Consider the following 12,746-nt stretch of genomic DNA (forward strand, 5'->3'; position numbering starts at 1 on the left):
TGCCCCCTAAATACTCGGAGATTGGGATAGTGGCTGGACTTTGTCCAGAATCTTAACACACCCCAGGGGATCCAGAGCACAGAGGATTGGGTTCCCCTCACAGCTGTCCTAAAGGTGTCCAGGAAGGGGAACTCACTAGGATCTGTGACCAAGAACATCTTCCAATTCCCTCTGAAATCTGTGAGAGTTGAAGGTGTTTAAGAGTTTGCAGGGTTGGGCCTAAGGTGGATGTCATGTCTCCATGCTGCTATCTTGATTACAATGTTTCTATTCTTCTTATCTATTTAAATATTTCTATTTTTATATCAAATCCAGCTCTGTGATATCCTACATCTTTTATGATAGATTCTGCACTCTTAGATAGTGTAGTCTTATTTATGATGCCAATGGGATGACTCATGAAAAAAGGCCTACTCAACACGAGTAAGGATCAAACTCTGGCCCCTGTGTTTGTTCTTGATACAATAAATAGCAATAAGAAAGAGGAAGTGAACATAAGAACACTTGTCTTCTATTTGCTTCTGTGGAAGAACTTTTTGTTCATTTGGTAATTTGAAAGGGTCCATAAGAGGTGTTGGAGTTTCCCACAACATTCCGTGGATCATCCTTTTAAATATTTTTTTTAGGCTCACTTGCTGGTGATGTTCTCCCAAATCCTTTCCCTTCTGTTACTTGAAGTACTGTATAGTAGATGATAATGGATGTTCACTAAAGGCCTAATCTTGTAGGTTACTGAGTACCCCTTTGGAGGTACTAAGCACTTCTCATACCACAGACTCTTAGATTTGATGTATTTTAAACAAATCATGCTTTGAAACTCACGTGCAGTTAAAAATAAACACATCTAATTTACGTAACTAACATCAATGTTTTGTGAATCTTTATGAGGAAAACTCCAAAACACAAAGTAAACACCAGATAATTTTGCCAATAGTATGTGCTGGATGTATGGATTGAGTAAACATTCTTGTCTATAAGGGACGTTTATACTAGACTTCTGATTTTCTGTACTCCTGTGGCTGTTTATAAATGTACTCTGATGCCCAGTTCCCAGGTGCTCTTTTAAGAAGCTTGAGGGGAGGCTTAAGCATAATGATGATTTTTTGTGTGTGTGTGTGTGTGTAAAGATGGTTAACTTGTTTTAATTAGAAAAGGACACCCTTTTAAACTCTGTCTATGGCCATAAGCAAAAAATAATCCCTGGAAAATATGTTAAATCACTGAGTTGAGAAGATGCCAATGTTCTATTAGGATCCTGCTAGTCATGTTGCTTCTCAGCAGTGATGAACTAGCAGGTTGTTAACCAACTTGGAGCCCTAGACCATATTCTGAAATATTCTATTCAGTTTAATGTAAATATGGAGTATAATGCTGCTGAAGACAGTGGGGTTTGTGGGTGCTCAGCACCTTTGAAAATGAGGCCATTTTTAATTTTGGTGCCTAAATATAGATTTTAATCACCAAGTCTGAAAATATTGAGCGGTGTGTGGGTGTGTGTATACACACACATACATACACATATTTATAACTTGCATGCACAGTAATTCATTAGGGAGGTGTAGTGAGCCTTCTTCTCTATGCAGTCTGATCAATCATCATAATCACCATTTGTATTGTGAGGAACCTTCTGTTTGTTCTTGCAGTAAATTTTCCTCCTGAAAGCCAGAAAAAAAATCTCATTGCAATGATTAGGGCAATGTACAAATCTTGAACACTTTTTTGAGACAATAATAAAATCCAGTTAATAGCCCTTAGTTGTCAACACCAGCTGTATCAATCTGACAGCAGGTAACTGCTTCTAGTTTAACCCTAATTGATGCCAGTGGTAGAGACCTTGAATAAATCGATGAATGTCTGTGGATTCAGAAGAAGATTCACACATAATCCTAATTAATTCTGGCAGCTGGCATTCGAGCAGCTTAACAGCTGTCATAAATATACTGCAAAGATGAAACAATGACCAGTTTCCTTTCAGTAATATATATATATATATATATGCATTGCAGTTTTGTCAAGAAATAGAAAGTCATAGAACTAACTTACAATACTTGCTTTTCATGAATAGCTCTTGTGCTGTACAGACTAGTTTCATATACCTTAAAAATTAAATGGACACAAAACGATCCTTACCTATGTTTTTTGTTTGTTTTTTTAAGGGGGGGAGGGTATTAAAAAACTTGTTATATTTTACACAAAATATAAAGTAAAGCTCGACTGATTTGATTTGCTCACATAATACTACAGTATTCCAGTTGCAAATACTATGGGAGATTTATAGGCTGTGATTCTTGACTGCTTTGTGTCCCTAAATAATAATTTATACCTGTGCAAACTGGATATAAATTGCTGCTACTTGTATGCTGTGTCATTTTCCACCCATTTTGCACAGGTGTAAATTATGGATGCAAGACAGTGGAGAATCAGGCCCTTAAATTTTTTTTTTACATGAACCAATAAAAGACGCAGTAATGTTTGTAAGGTTTTGTATAAGTATTGTATATATATTTGAGACTGTACCACATGAAAATTCCCTACATATTGCACTTACTCCTCTCTCTATAAAATGTAAGCATTCATATAGGTATATATAGCACTACTGAGATATTCAGAGACGACAGTGACAAGGCCCATATATATATATATATATATATATATATATATATATATATATATATATATATATATATATATATATATATATATGGGCCTTGTCACTGTCGTCTCTGAATATCTCAGTCATTGTCCTCACATTCCCAGATGGGGAACTGAGGAAGAGGGTAGATGGGGAACTGAGGAAGAGGATAGATTCATGGACTTACCCAAGGTCATTCAGGAAGTCTGTGTCAGAACCATGTCCAGGTCTCCTGAGTCATAGTCCAATGCTCTGTATAGATCATCCTTCCTACCGCCTATCTGTACTATAGCTAGAGAGCCAAATTCAGTGCAGTGGCACGGGGTATATACATCGGTGCAGAATTTGGTCTTGTGTTTTTCATTCACGTTTAATGCTTTATTTTATTAATTGTCTTACCAAAAATAGTGTGTGTTATGTGAATGACGGCCTACAATTTGGTGATTGGCAACTATCCTGGTGAGGATATATGCCCTGTTGAAAATGAAATAAAAGGCTTATTGAGAAGGTTTATCTAAATCCAGTAATTATGGTTCTTATTAGATTCAGTGCTCAGCTTCTAAGTCAGGCAACTTGATATTAACACTACCAAATTTACAACTGCAAGGTGAACTAAGCTCCCGGGAGTCTACATGTATGGACCATCAAACTAAACTACACTAGTATTAGAAGAACAAGATAAAAATATGCAATAAAAAAGTACTGTGCTCTTAAAATCATAATAGTCTACACATTTTTTTCCTTTACACTTCATATTGTGTCTTTAGCTTTTTCCCCTTATTTTGCTTGGATAAATTGCCTTGTATTTATCTCCTGTAAGAGGTGTCCAACTTCCCAAAGTTGATTCTACAGTATTTGTAATAATTGTTTGCTAAACATATGTTAAATGATTTTGGCACAACTGATCATTTTGTTAAATAATCTTCAAGTGTTAGTAATAGCAACTTCTGGAAACAATCACATATGTAATGAGCCATCCAATCACTATTTGATCAATGGTATTACCTTTCCAACAAACTATGGGCTTGTCTACACTTAAACTACTGCAGCAGCACCACTGAAGTGCTTCGGTGCTACCTAGGACCTACATAGGACACTACCTATGCTGACAGGAAGAGGTGTTTCCCCAGAGGTGGTAACTAGGTCAATGGGAGAGATCTCCCAACAATTTAGCACTGTCTACACTGGGGGTTAGTTCGGCTTAATTGTCTCACTCAGGGGTGTGGATTTTTCATACTCCTGAGAGAGAGACGTAGTTATACTGACCTACTTTCCTAGTGTAGCTCGGCCTACAGTTATGTAGTTTTTGAAAAAAGTATTTATTTCATATTGTTATTGTCCTGTATAATGGGAGAATAATGGTTGTATACTCAATATGAGTACATTATGCAAATGCCACAAGTCAGTTGTTTTATAGAAAAGAAGTATTTACTAACTAGCAGCACATAATCCACAAAACTAGAAATAAGAACTAATTCATTCCATTTATGGATGTCGGCTACATTTTTATGACTATTTCTAATGGAGAAATCTATATATTAGTGTAAGCCAGATGAATATGCACATTTTTTGCTTCAGTAGTTAGTCTCCAGTGTAACTAAAGTAGCTTGCATTGCAGGAAGAAAGTAAGTTAAAAAAAGAAATACATGCAAAATTATGCAAGGACTTTGCTAACCCATTGATATTATATCATGATTATGTATTTAAATAGCTGAAGTTATTTACAGTCTTAATGTGCATGGGTGATATAAACTAAAGGACAGGATGAACAAGGGCCCAAAACAGTGCCTGTGCAAGAGATAATGGGGACATTTGTCAAAGTGTTGCCAATATCCTACACATGCATTTTACAAGTATCAGAGGGGTAGCCGTGTTAGTCTGGTTCTGTAGAAGCAGCAAAGAATCCTGTGGCACCTTATAGACTAACAGACGTTTTGCAGCATGATGCTTATGCATTTTACAGAATCTGTGTTCAGTTAGAGATAAGGATATAAATTTTCATTCCCCCCATCGAATTCCACTTCATTTCATGATCTGGTAGCACTAATTTTATAAGCAGTCAATAATAAATGTATATTCTTACTTAAGGAGAAGATACCATAAATTGTAATTTAGATGTAAACTAAAGGAATAATCACCGACGCATTGAGTTGTATGCTGGACTGAATAAACTGGAAAGAGAACAGGAGTACTTGTGGCACCATAGAGACTAACAAATTTATTTGAGCATAAGCTTTCGTGGGCTACAGCCCACTTCATCGGATGCATGCAGAGAAAATACAGTAGGAAGATATATACATGTTCTCTGTATATATATCTTCCTACTGTATTTTGCACTGCATGCATCCAATGAAGTGGGCTGTAGCCCAGGAAAGCTTATGCTCAAATAAATTTGTTAGTCTCTAAGGTGCCACGAGTACTCCTGTTCTTTTTGCGGATACAGACTAACACGGCTGCTACTCTGAAACCTGAATAAACTGGGTCTTTCCTTTTCTTTTCCTTTAAAAGAGTGAAATATGATCAGGATAATAGGAAAGGGTTTTTTTGTTTTTATTTTTTTTCCCCAAAGACCTAGAATTCAAGAGCTAGCTAATACTTTCTCCCAGTTAATCAAAATCAAATATGAAGGTGTTAGATTGACTTTAGGGCCAAATGAACATGTTCAGATTCAGCTCCTCTTTGCTTAAGGTTTAACCAAACCCTCCAATCTTTTCAATATTTTGTGTCTCACATGGTGTTTAGCTGTACCAAACTACTCGATAGAGCTAGTGCCACAAGAAAGAATGATGCACAAAACTCCCTTGTGGAGCCAAATATCATCAGAAAGGGGAGAAACTATATAGAACTTCACTATACAGTAATTTGTATGATTACTATGCGGAGTCTGTTTTTAGTCCTTTGCCATTAATATTTTATTGAGAATACTGTTGAATGAATGTATTTACCTAAGTTACCTGTATGGGAGAGCTAAAAAAGACACTGCCATTTTTAATCTAGTCAATTAAAAAAAGAGTTAAAATTAATTTGAGTTAGGGAGCCATTCTGCCATTTTCTTTTTGTTTGATGGTTTTACAGTTGCATTTTCCTCTATTTAAAAGATGTTTTTCTGTTTCCTGTTGCTGTGTGAAAAGCCCCCCACAAAGAACACAGGAAATAAAGGGCCAGATCTAACACCTATTGAAGTCAATATTAGTCTTTCCATATTCTTCCGTGAACATTTGACTTGGCCCTAATTAATGGATTATTGAGGGAAAGAGAGAAATTGAAAATGCAAAATGTTGCCAATCACAAAGTAAACAACTGAATAAAACTAAGGAAACACACACACTTATAACAATTATGGGTTAAAATATAGGCTCTGATTGTGCGAAGACTTATATTTAACTTTAAGTGCATAAGTAGTCCCATTGAATTCATACTTAAAGCTAAGTGCACGCATAAATCTTTGCTGGATAGGCTCTCAGTCACATCTGTAATTTTTTAAAGTCACCAGTCTCCTTTAAATTTGCAAATTTTAACACCCCCCCCCAGAATATGGAAAAATAGAAGGAGCATGTCTACTGGGGATAGGGAGGGGAGTCTGCCATGTTCTATCCTCTGCTGAAGTCTGTGAGAGAACTTTTACTAGTGGTGTAAGTTAGGGCTGTCCACATACAGCCATAATTTACAGCACCAGCCAGACAGCCCTGAATCAGAGTACTGTAATGGGATCTCTCTAGCTGTCACTCTCCACTACATCTGAGTGAAGCTTGGGCATAGTTGAGTGTAGGACCTTTGTCTAGTAGCTTGGTATCAGACATGCCAAACCTGCAAAAAAAAATGCAGAAATTGGGCTTGTTTTTGGCTTAATTGGCTTGTGAGTTACTTGTTGGCTAGTTTTTGTCTTGTAGCTTGTTTGGCTTGTAGCTTGTTGCTTCTTTATTTTGATCAGCTCCCGGCAAGCAGGGGCAAGGGGAGGAGAAAGTTGGGGTGCACACCGGGCCCACCACAGTCCCAGACTGCATGCCGGAGGGATCTAGTCAATAGAGTGTTGGGATTCTTAGGGATTGGCTTGTTTTGGCCTTGTTTTGAAATGGGATGAGCTTGATTTTTGGCTTATTGTGAAAGTCAGGGTGCTTATTTACCATGTGAATGTTGGCAACTGTGCTTGGTATAACTGTCTTGAGAGGATGAGAAAAGTACATGAGGTAAAGGAAAGGGCTTTGCCCCCAGAAAGACAAGAAGATAAAGACAAGACCTTAGTGCAGCAAGCAATTAGGGGCTGGTAAGTGTACACAATCAATGTGAGTAGATTATTGCAGGGCAAATGAGAAATGAAAAAAAGAATATGAGGATGAACTTAATTTAGGAAACAATGAAAAGATGGACTTTTGTTGAAGTAATGAAAGAAATGCAAGGCAAAGTTCAGTTAAAAAATAAAAGGAAAAGGAGCTCAACTCAGTAATGAATTTGTCAAGAGAAAATTATTTTCCATATGAAAAAAATGTGTAAAGGGCTATGAAGAGTGGAAATCTTTCAAGCTGTGTTTTTTTTTTTAAGAATGATCTTAATGCATACTGATTCCTAAGGCAATAGTTTCTCCTGAAAATATGTTAATGAAATTACTCATTATAATTGTATCTAAAATACAAAAGTGAATCTTGCAAAGTTTTTTTTAATATATATATTTAAAAGAGACAGAAAGGGATGCATATATTATTCACAACCCTTGATAGAGAATTCTTGTACTTAGAATCCAGTTTAAAATTCCATCTGTTTTTTTCCATGTTCCTTTTCAAATGTGTATTTTTGAAATACTTGTCATTTTCCACATGTAAAATCCATTTGTCCCTTTGTCTGGAAACATTTACTAGCTGTTTTGTAACCTCTATTAGTAATGCAGAATCCAGGAGGTGTGATTTATATGTGTTTGATCACATTCTGATTTTTCCCTTACAGGGAAAAGTATGAATCAGAAAGATAGTTACATAGATGAATAGATGGAGGGAGGGATGACTATTAGTAATGGTAAAGTTTTAATAACCACTTCATCCAGTTCTTTCCCCATGGATTGGATTGACCTATTTTCATACTGAGGAAGGATAAGGGGCTGCTTGTGACTAAGACTGATGTGGCACATTCCCTTCTTAGATGCTTCCAATGAAAGCTCTGTGAAGTTAGGTGGCCCTGATTCAAACAAGTTCACACATCTGATCTTCACATTGTGTTTTGTGTTAGAACAAACAACAAACAAACTGACATTCATCCAAAGTTGCCAAGTTCTGTCTGGTTTTGGAAAGCAGACGATGGATAGGGCACTGGAGTGGGTGTCAGGAAATCTTGGTTCTGTACCAAGATTCTGCCATTACCCTGCTGTATGACATTGGGTAGTCCCTTCATCCCATCAGCCTCTCTCTGATGACATACAGACTGACTTCATATTCTTCTCACTCTTACAATTGTTTTTTCTCTGTTTATCATTTCCAGGTGATCATTGCAAGGGAAAAGATGTAGGGGTTATCATAGACAGTTGTCTCAACACAAGCTGTCAGTGAAATTCTGTGGCAAAAAGGGCTAATGTAATCCTAGGATGTATCAAAAGGGGATCATCACGTAGAAGTAGATAAATGATCTTGCCTTTGTACACAGCATTGGTAAGATCACTACCAGAATACTATGTCCAGGTCTGGTGTCCACATTTCAAGAAGGATGTGGAATTACAGGAGAGAATTCAAAGGAGGGACCCAAAAATGATCCAGGGTCTGGAAAACAAACCTTACAATGTGAGGCTTAAGGGGTTCAACTTATTCAGATTATCAAAAAGAAGGTTGAGAGTTGATCACTATATATGAGGGTTGTGGGGAGCTCAAACTTGTTGGCAAAGACATAACAAGATCCAGTGGCTGGAAGTTGAAGTTAGACAAATTCAACCTTGAAACAAGATGCTTTTTTTTTTTTTTTTACAACTTCATCTAAAGCAGCAGAGACTAGACACAGCTGGAGATGCGACATAGGACAGAGCAGACCAGTGCTCTGAAATGGTACAGAATCTTTTTTTTTTTTATTGATGTTTGGCTGGTGGGTCTTTCGCATAGGCTCAGAATCTTACTGATTGTCAGATTTAGGATTGGGAAAGAACTTTCCCCCTAGATCAGTTTGGCAGGGATCACAGAAGTTCTCACCTTCCTCTGATGCATGGGGTATGGTTTTCCTCCTGGGATCACGTGGACGTATTTCAGGAATTGGTAGCACCTTAGTCTCTCCTGTTCTTTGTCTGTGACAGGCAGCATAGTTTTCTGAGGTTTCCTATGGCTTAATATAGAGGTATCTGAGTGAAATTTAATGACCTGTGATATATAGGCGGTCAGACTAGATCATCTGATGCTCCCTTCTGGCCTTAAAAGCTGTGAAGCTCTATACAAAGGTTAGATATGTTAATGAAAGCTGGAATTCTATGTTGTATGGCCCAAACTCTGGTTTTGTTAATAAGTGGCTGATGCAAGCCCTGTATGGCTCATCAGTGGTTTGGGGCATTAGCACAGCTGCTCGCATATAGATCTTTCATCAGGAAGATGGAGTGTCAGCTGTGACTTGTACATTGCATTGGGAGGAAGGAAAATTTATTTTATTTTGCTTTCATTTTTCCTGAGGTCCCCACTTCTCCAATGGTGAAAACACTGCTCTCAAAAATAATATTTCAACCAGATTTTCATTTTAATACCCTTCCTTTACCTTACTATGGTCTGACTAATTCTGCCTTCCTAATGTACAGTGGATAAGTCAAGGTACAGAACAAACATATTAATCAGCATTAGCGAGTCTGGGCAGGTGAGGAAGTTAACTAATAAATGAGCAAAGAAAGCTTACTGTATTTATGAACGTCCAATTTCTAAGCAGAAGCCCCACCACCTGCTTTCTGCTCTCCAAATGAATATTTGGAAAAAATATGGAGTTTAATTGCTTTCTGTTATAACAAAAGCATCACCCTCATAAGGTTGATGTTGTGCTGGGGCACAACTTATTTGTATTTTTATAGCACAAAATTTCATGTTGTGACAGGTGCTTGAGATCCCATAACAGCAATATGTGCTTCCTGTAGATGTATTATTAAAATGAAAAAGATGCACTTTTAAGGCACAGGTATAGTAAATCAAAAGCTTATTTTTGCGTAAATATTTTTCTTCATCTATGCTATATAATTTTTTTCAAAGCATATTGTACAGTGCTCAGAGCAAGGCCATCTGGATGCCAGTGAGTGATGACCCTATGCCAAATGTTTAAAAATGTACTTTATAAGTGAGTGCTTTACTTTTTCATGTTTTTAGCCAGTCTGGTGGAAAACCTAGCACAGGGATGGGCAACTTTTGGCACGCGGCCCACCTGGGTAAGCCCCCTGGCGGGCTGGGCTGGTTTGTTTACCTGCTGTGTCCACAGGTTCGGCCGATTGTGGCTCCCACTGGTTGCGGTTCGCCACTCCAGGCCAATGGGAGCTACTGGAAGCGGTGCGGGCCGAGGGAAGCGGCGGCCAGTATGTCCTCGACCCGTGCCGCTTCACGCAACCCCCATTGGCCTGGATCACTGAACCACGGCCAGTGGGAGTCGCGATCGGCCGAACCTGCAGACACAGCAGGTAAACAAACTGGCCCGGCCCGCCATGCGGGACCCATGCCAGAGGTTGCCAATCCCTGACCTACCTAGCATTTGGGCTACATCCTCTACTCTAAGCGAGATTGGCATGTGGCCCACCATCATGGAGATGATGGTTCTATTGTGCAGAGACTGACAGAGGGCATGGAAAGGTGGGTGTATTTTGGCAGGAGAGGAATGGTGGGCAGATACTTAAGGCCTGACCTTGTTCTCATTGAAACAGGTAACACAACTATCATTGATTTCAATGGTACAGGATCAAGTCCTTAGATTGTAAGCTCTGTGGGGAAGGGAACTTTTTTGTTGTGTATACGACTAGTGAACATTGGGGCCCCGAGCCCTGCTTGTGGCTTTCAGATGTTATTACAATATAAATGACGATAAAGCTATGGAGCACAGCCTAGCAGGAGAGTCCACAGCGGGTGTTCAGTGTGGACTTTTGGGGTCAGATCTATTTCCCTGAGGCTGTAGGAGGGGCTGCATAGATGCTACAAACCTTGCCTCTTAGATAACATGAGCATTCAGACCTAGCCCCAACCTCTTGTGTTGGACTTGGCCCTGAATGTGAGATTACTCTGATGAGAACTTTCATTATGTATAATTTCTTCAAATAGATGATCATAAATCTTCTGTCTCAAGTCTAAAGAGAAGTTTTATTTCCTATGTTAATGGAGTTACAAGCAGTAACTTTTCACATTTTAATATTTAACTAGAATATTTCCCCCAAAAACCTGGATATGCATTTTCTTGCAAACTAATTTTCTCCAAACTCATTAGCCAATCAGTGCAACCACCTGTCTCTAATTTAATTTGCATGAAACAAAACGAAAGTTAGTTTACGTAATAAGTTCCATGAAGAAATTGGGTCCTTACAGTAATTGACTTATTGTCCTATGTAAATTAGATTTCATTATTTCCCATTGTTAAATAAGGATCATTTTATGGTGCTAATATTGCTAAAGTAATAAACAAACATATGCTAATTAATTTAGGATTAGCTAATCTAATTTCAAATGGCTATCAGTGCTCTGTGATTTCATTAGTGAACATGTAGTTTCTTTATAGCTGTTTTTTCAAGTATGGTTAAGATTCATTATCTTTCAGCAAGGTTGGTGTAATGTGTTAGCTTAGCCAAGCTAATTTGTAGCACAGGTTCTCTGTTCCTCAGTGAGTGAAATATATTATTTTCTCTATAGGAAAAATGCAGAAGTTTGTTTTTATCACAGATCTTGTGAGTTTAGACTGATTATTTTTAAAGAGCAATCACTCCACTCAATATCACAAAACCACTACAATCCACAGTTTGTATTCTGATATCCCTGCACTATTTTGTTTATGAAGTTTAACACATTAGTAGTGAGTCCAGAGGTGGGGCTTTTTGCAAATAAAAATACTTGCTTATAGCAGGCATATTTCTTAATCTACTTTTCCATATGTAGAGTAAGACTCTTAAGACAACTCACATGGGAACTGTGTTGTAAATCTATGAAAATGAAAATTCAGACAGCAGTGGAAGTAGGTCTTCTATGCTGTCTAGAAGGTCTCCAGCTCATGAACTCTTATTATCTAATAGCCAATTCTGATTTTGGATTCAAAGAGGCATGAGGAGCATCTATCTAGAGCAGGGGTAGGCAACCGATGGCACGCGTGCCGAAAGCGGCATGCAAGCTGATTTTCAGTGGCACTCACACTGCCTGGGTCCTGGCCACAGGTCCGGGGGACTCTGCATTTTAATTTTAAATGAAGCTACTTATATATTTTAAAAACCTTATTTACTTTGCATACAATAATAGTTTAGTTATATATTATAGACTTATAGAAAGACCTTTTAAAAACATTAAAATGTATTACTGGCACATGAAACCTTAAATTAGAGTGAATAAATGAAAACTCAGCACACCACGTCTGAAAGGTTGCCAACCCCTGATCTAGAGGGAACATTGCTCCTACTATGAACAAAGAAGAAAGTGTGCTGCAGCTTCTGGAGACATGGCTGCCTTTCTCATAAATAGAAACTTCATCAAACCCAGATGAATTCATCAGAGGCAAACCTGACTGTCAACATCTATAGCTACTTACCAGTGAGAGAAACCCTCCTCCCATGTGCATTAGTATATAGATAAGGCCACCTCCCATATAACCAACAACTCCTGCACCAATAAAGATACTTCAGAGTCATTTCAGTCTAAGAAAACGATTATTACTAGAACTGTGCAAATCTTCCCTTGATCAAGTTTTATTCCTAACGTGATTCTCAGACTATTAGTCAAAAGTGCATAAAAGATTGTAAACATGGGACATTGCATGGTTTTCTATCAAAATCTTGTGTCACTTGTGTGGTTTTGACATGGAACTAGTCTCTAATTAATACTTTTCCCTAAGACACAAGTTAGTCTTAACACTTTTGAGAAAGAAATTTATTAGTTTGAGTAACAAAACCAAAATAGCCCTATTTTGTTTCCATTTGTTTCAGAGGGTAAGGACAGTA

The 12,746-nt window shown here is 37.9% G+C and overlaps 1 protein-coding gene and 1 long non-coding RNA gene across 4 annotated transcripts in view; one reads left to right on the top strand and one right to left on the bottom strand.

Annotated features, from left to right (window-relative positions):
* CDH12 (cadherin 12) overlaps positions 1–12,746 on the top strand; it is a 914,698-nt gene that overhangs the window by 700,665 nt on the left and 201,287 nt on the right. The window lies entirely within an intron of this gene.
* LOC123363960 overlaps positions 1,559–12,746 on the bottom strand; it is a 75,556-nt gene continuing 64,368 nt past the window's right edge. The window contains exon 3 of the long non-coding RNA XR_006576956.1: positions 1,559–1,655. This is a non-coding gene — a long non-coding RNA (uncharacterized LOC123363960). The remainder of the gene's footprint in view (positions 1,656–12,746) is intronic.

Source organism: Mauremys mutica, chromosome 2 (genome assembly GCF_020497125.1).
Source record: "Mauremys mutica isolate MM-2020 ecotype Southern chromosome 2, ASM2049712v1, whole genome shotgun sequence".
Lineage (NCBI taxonomy): Eukaryota > Metazoa > Chordata > Testudines > Geoemydidae > Mauremys > Mauremys mutica.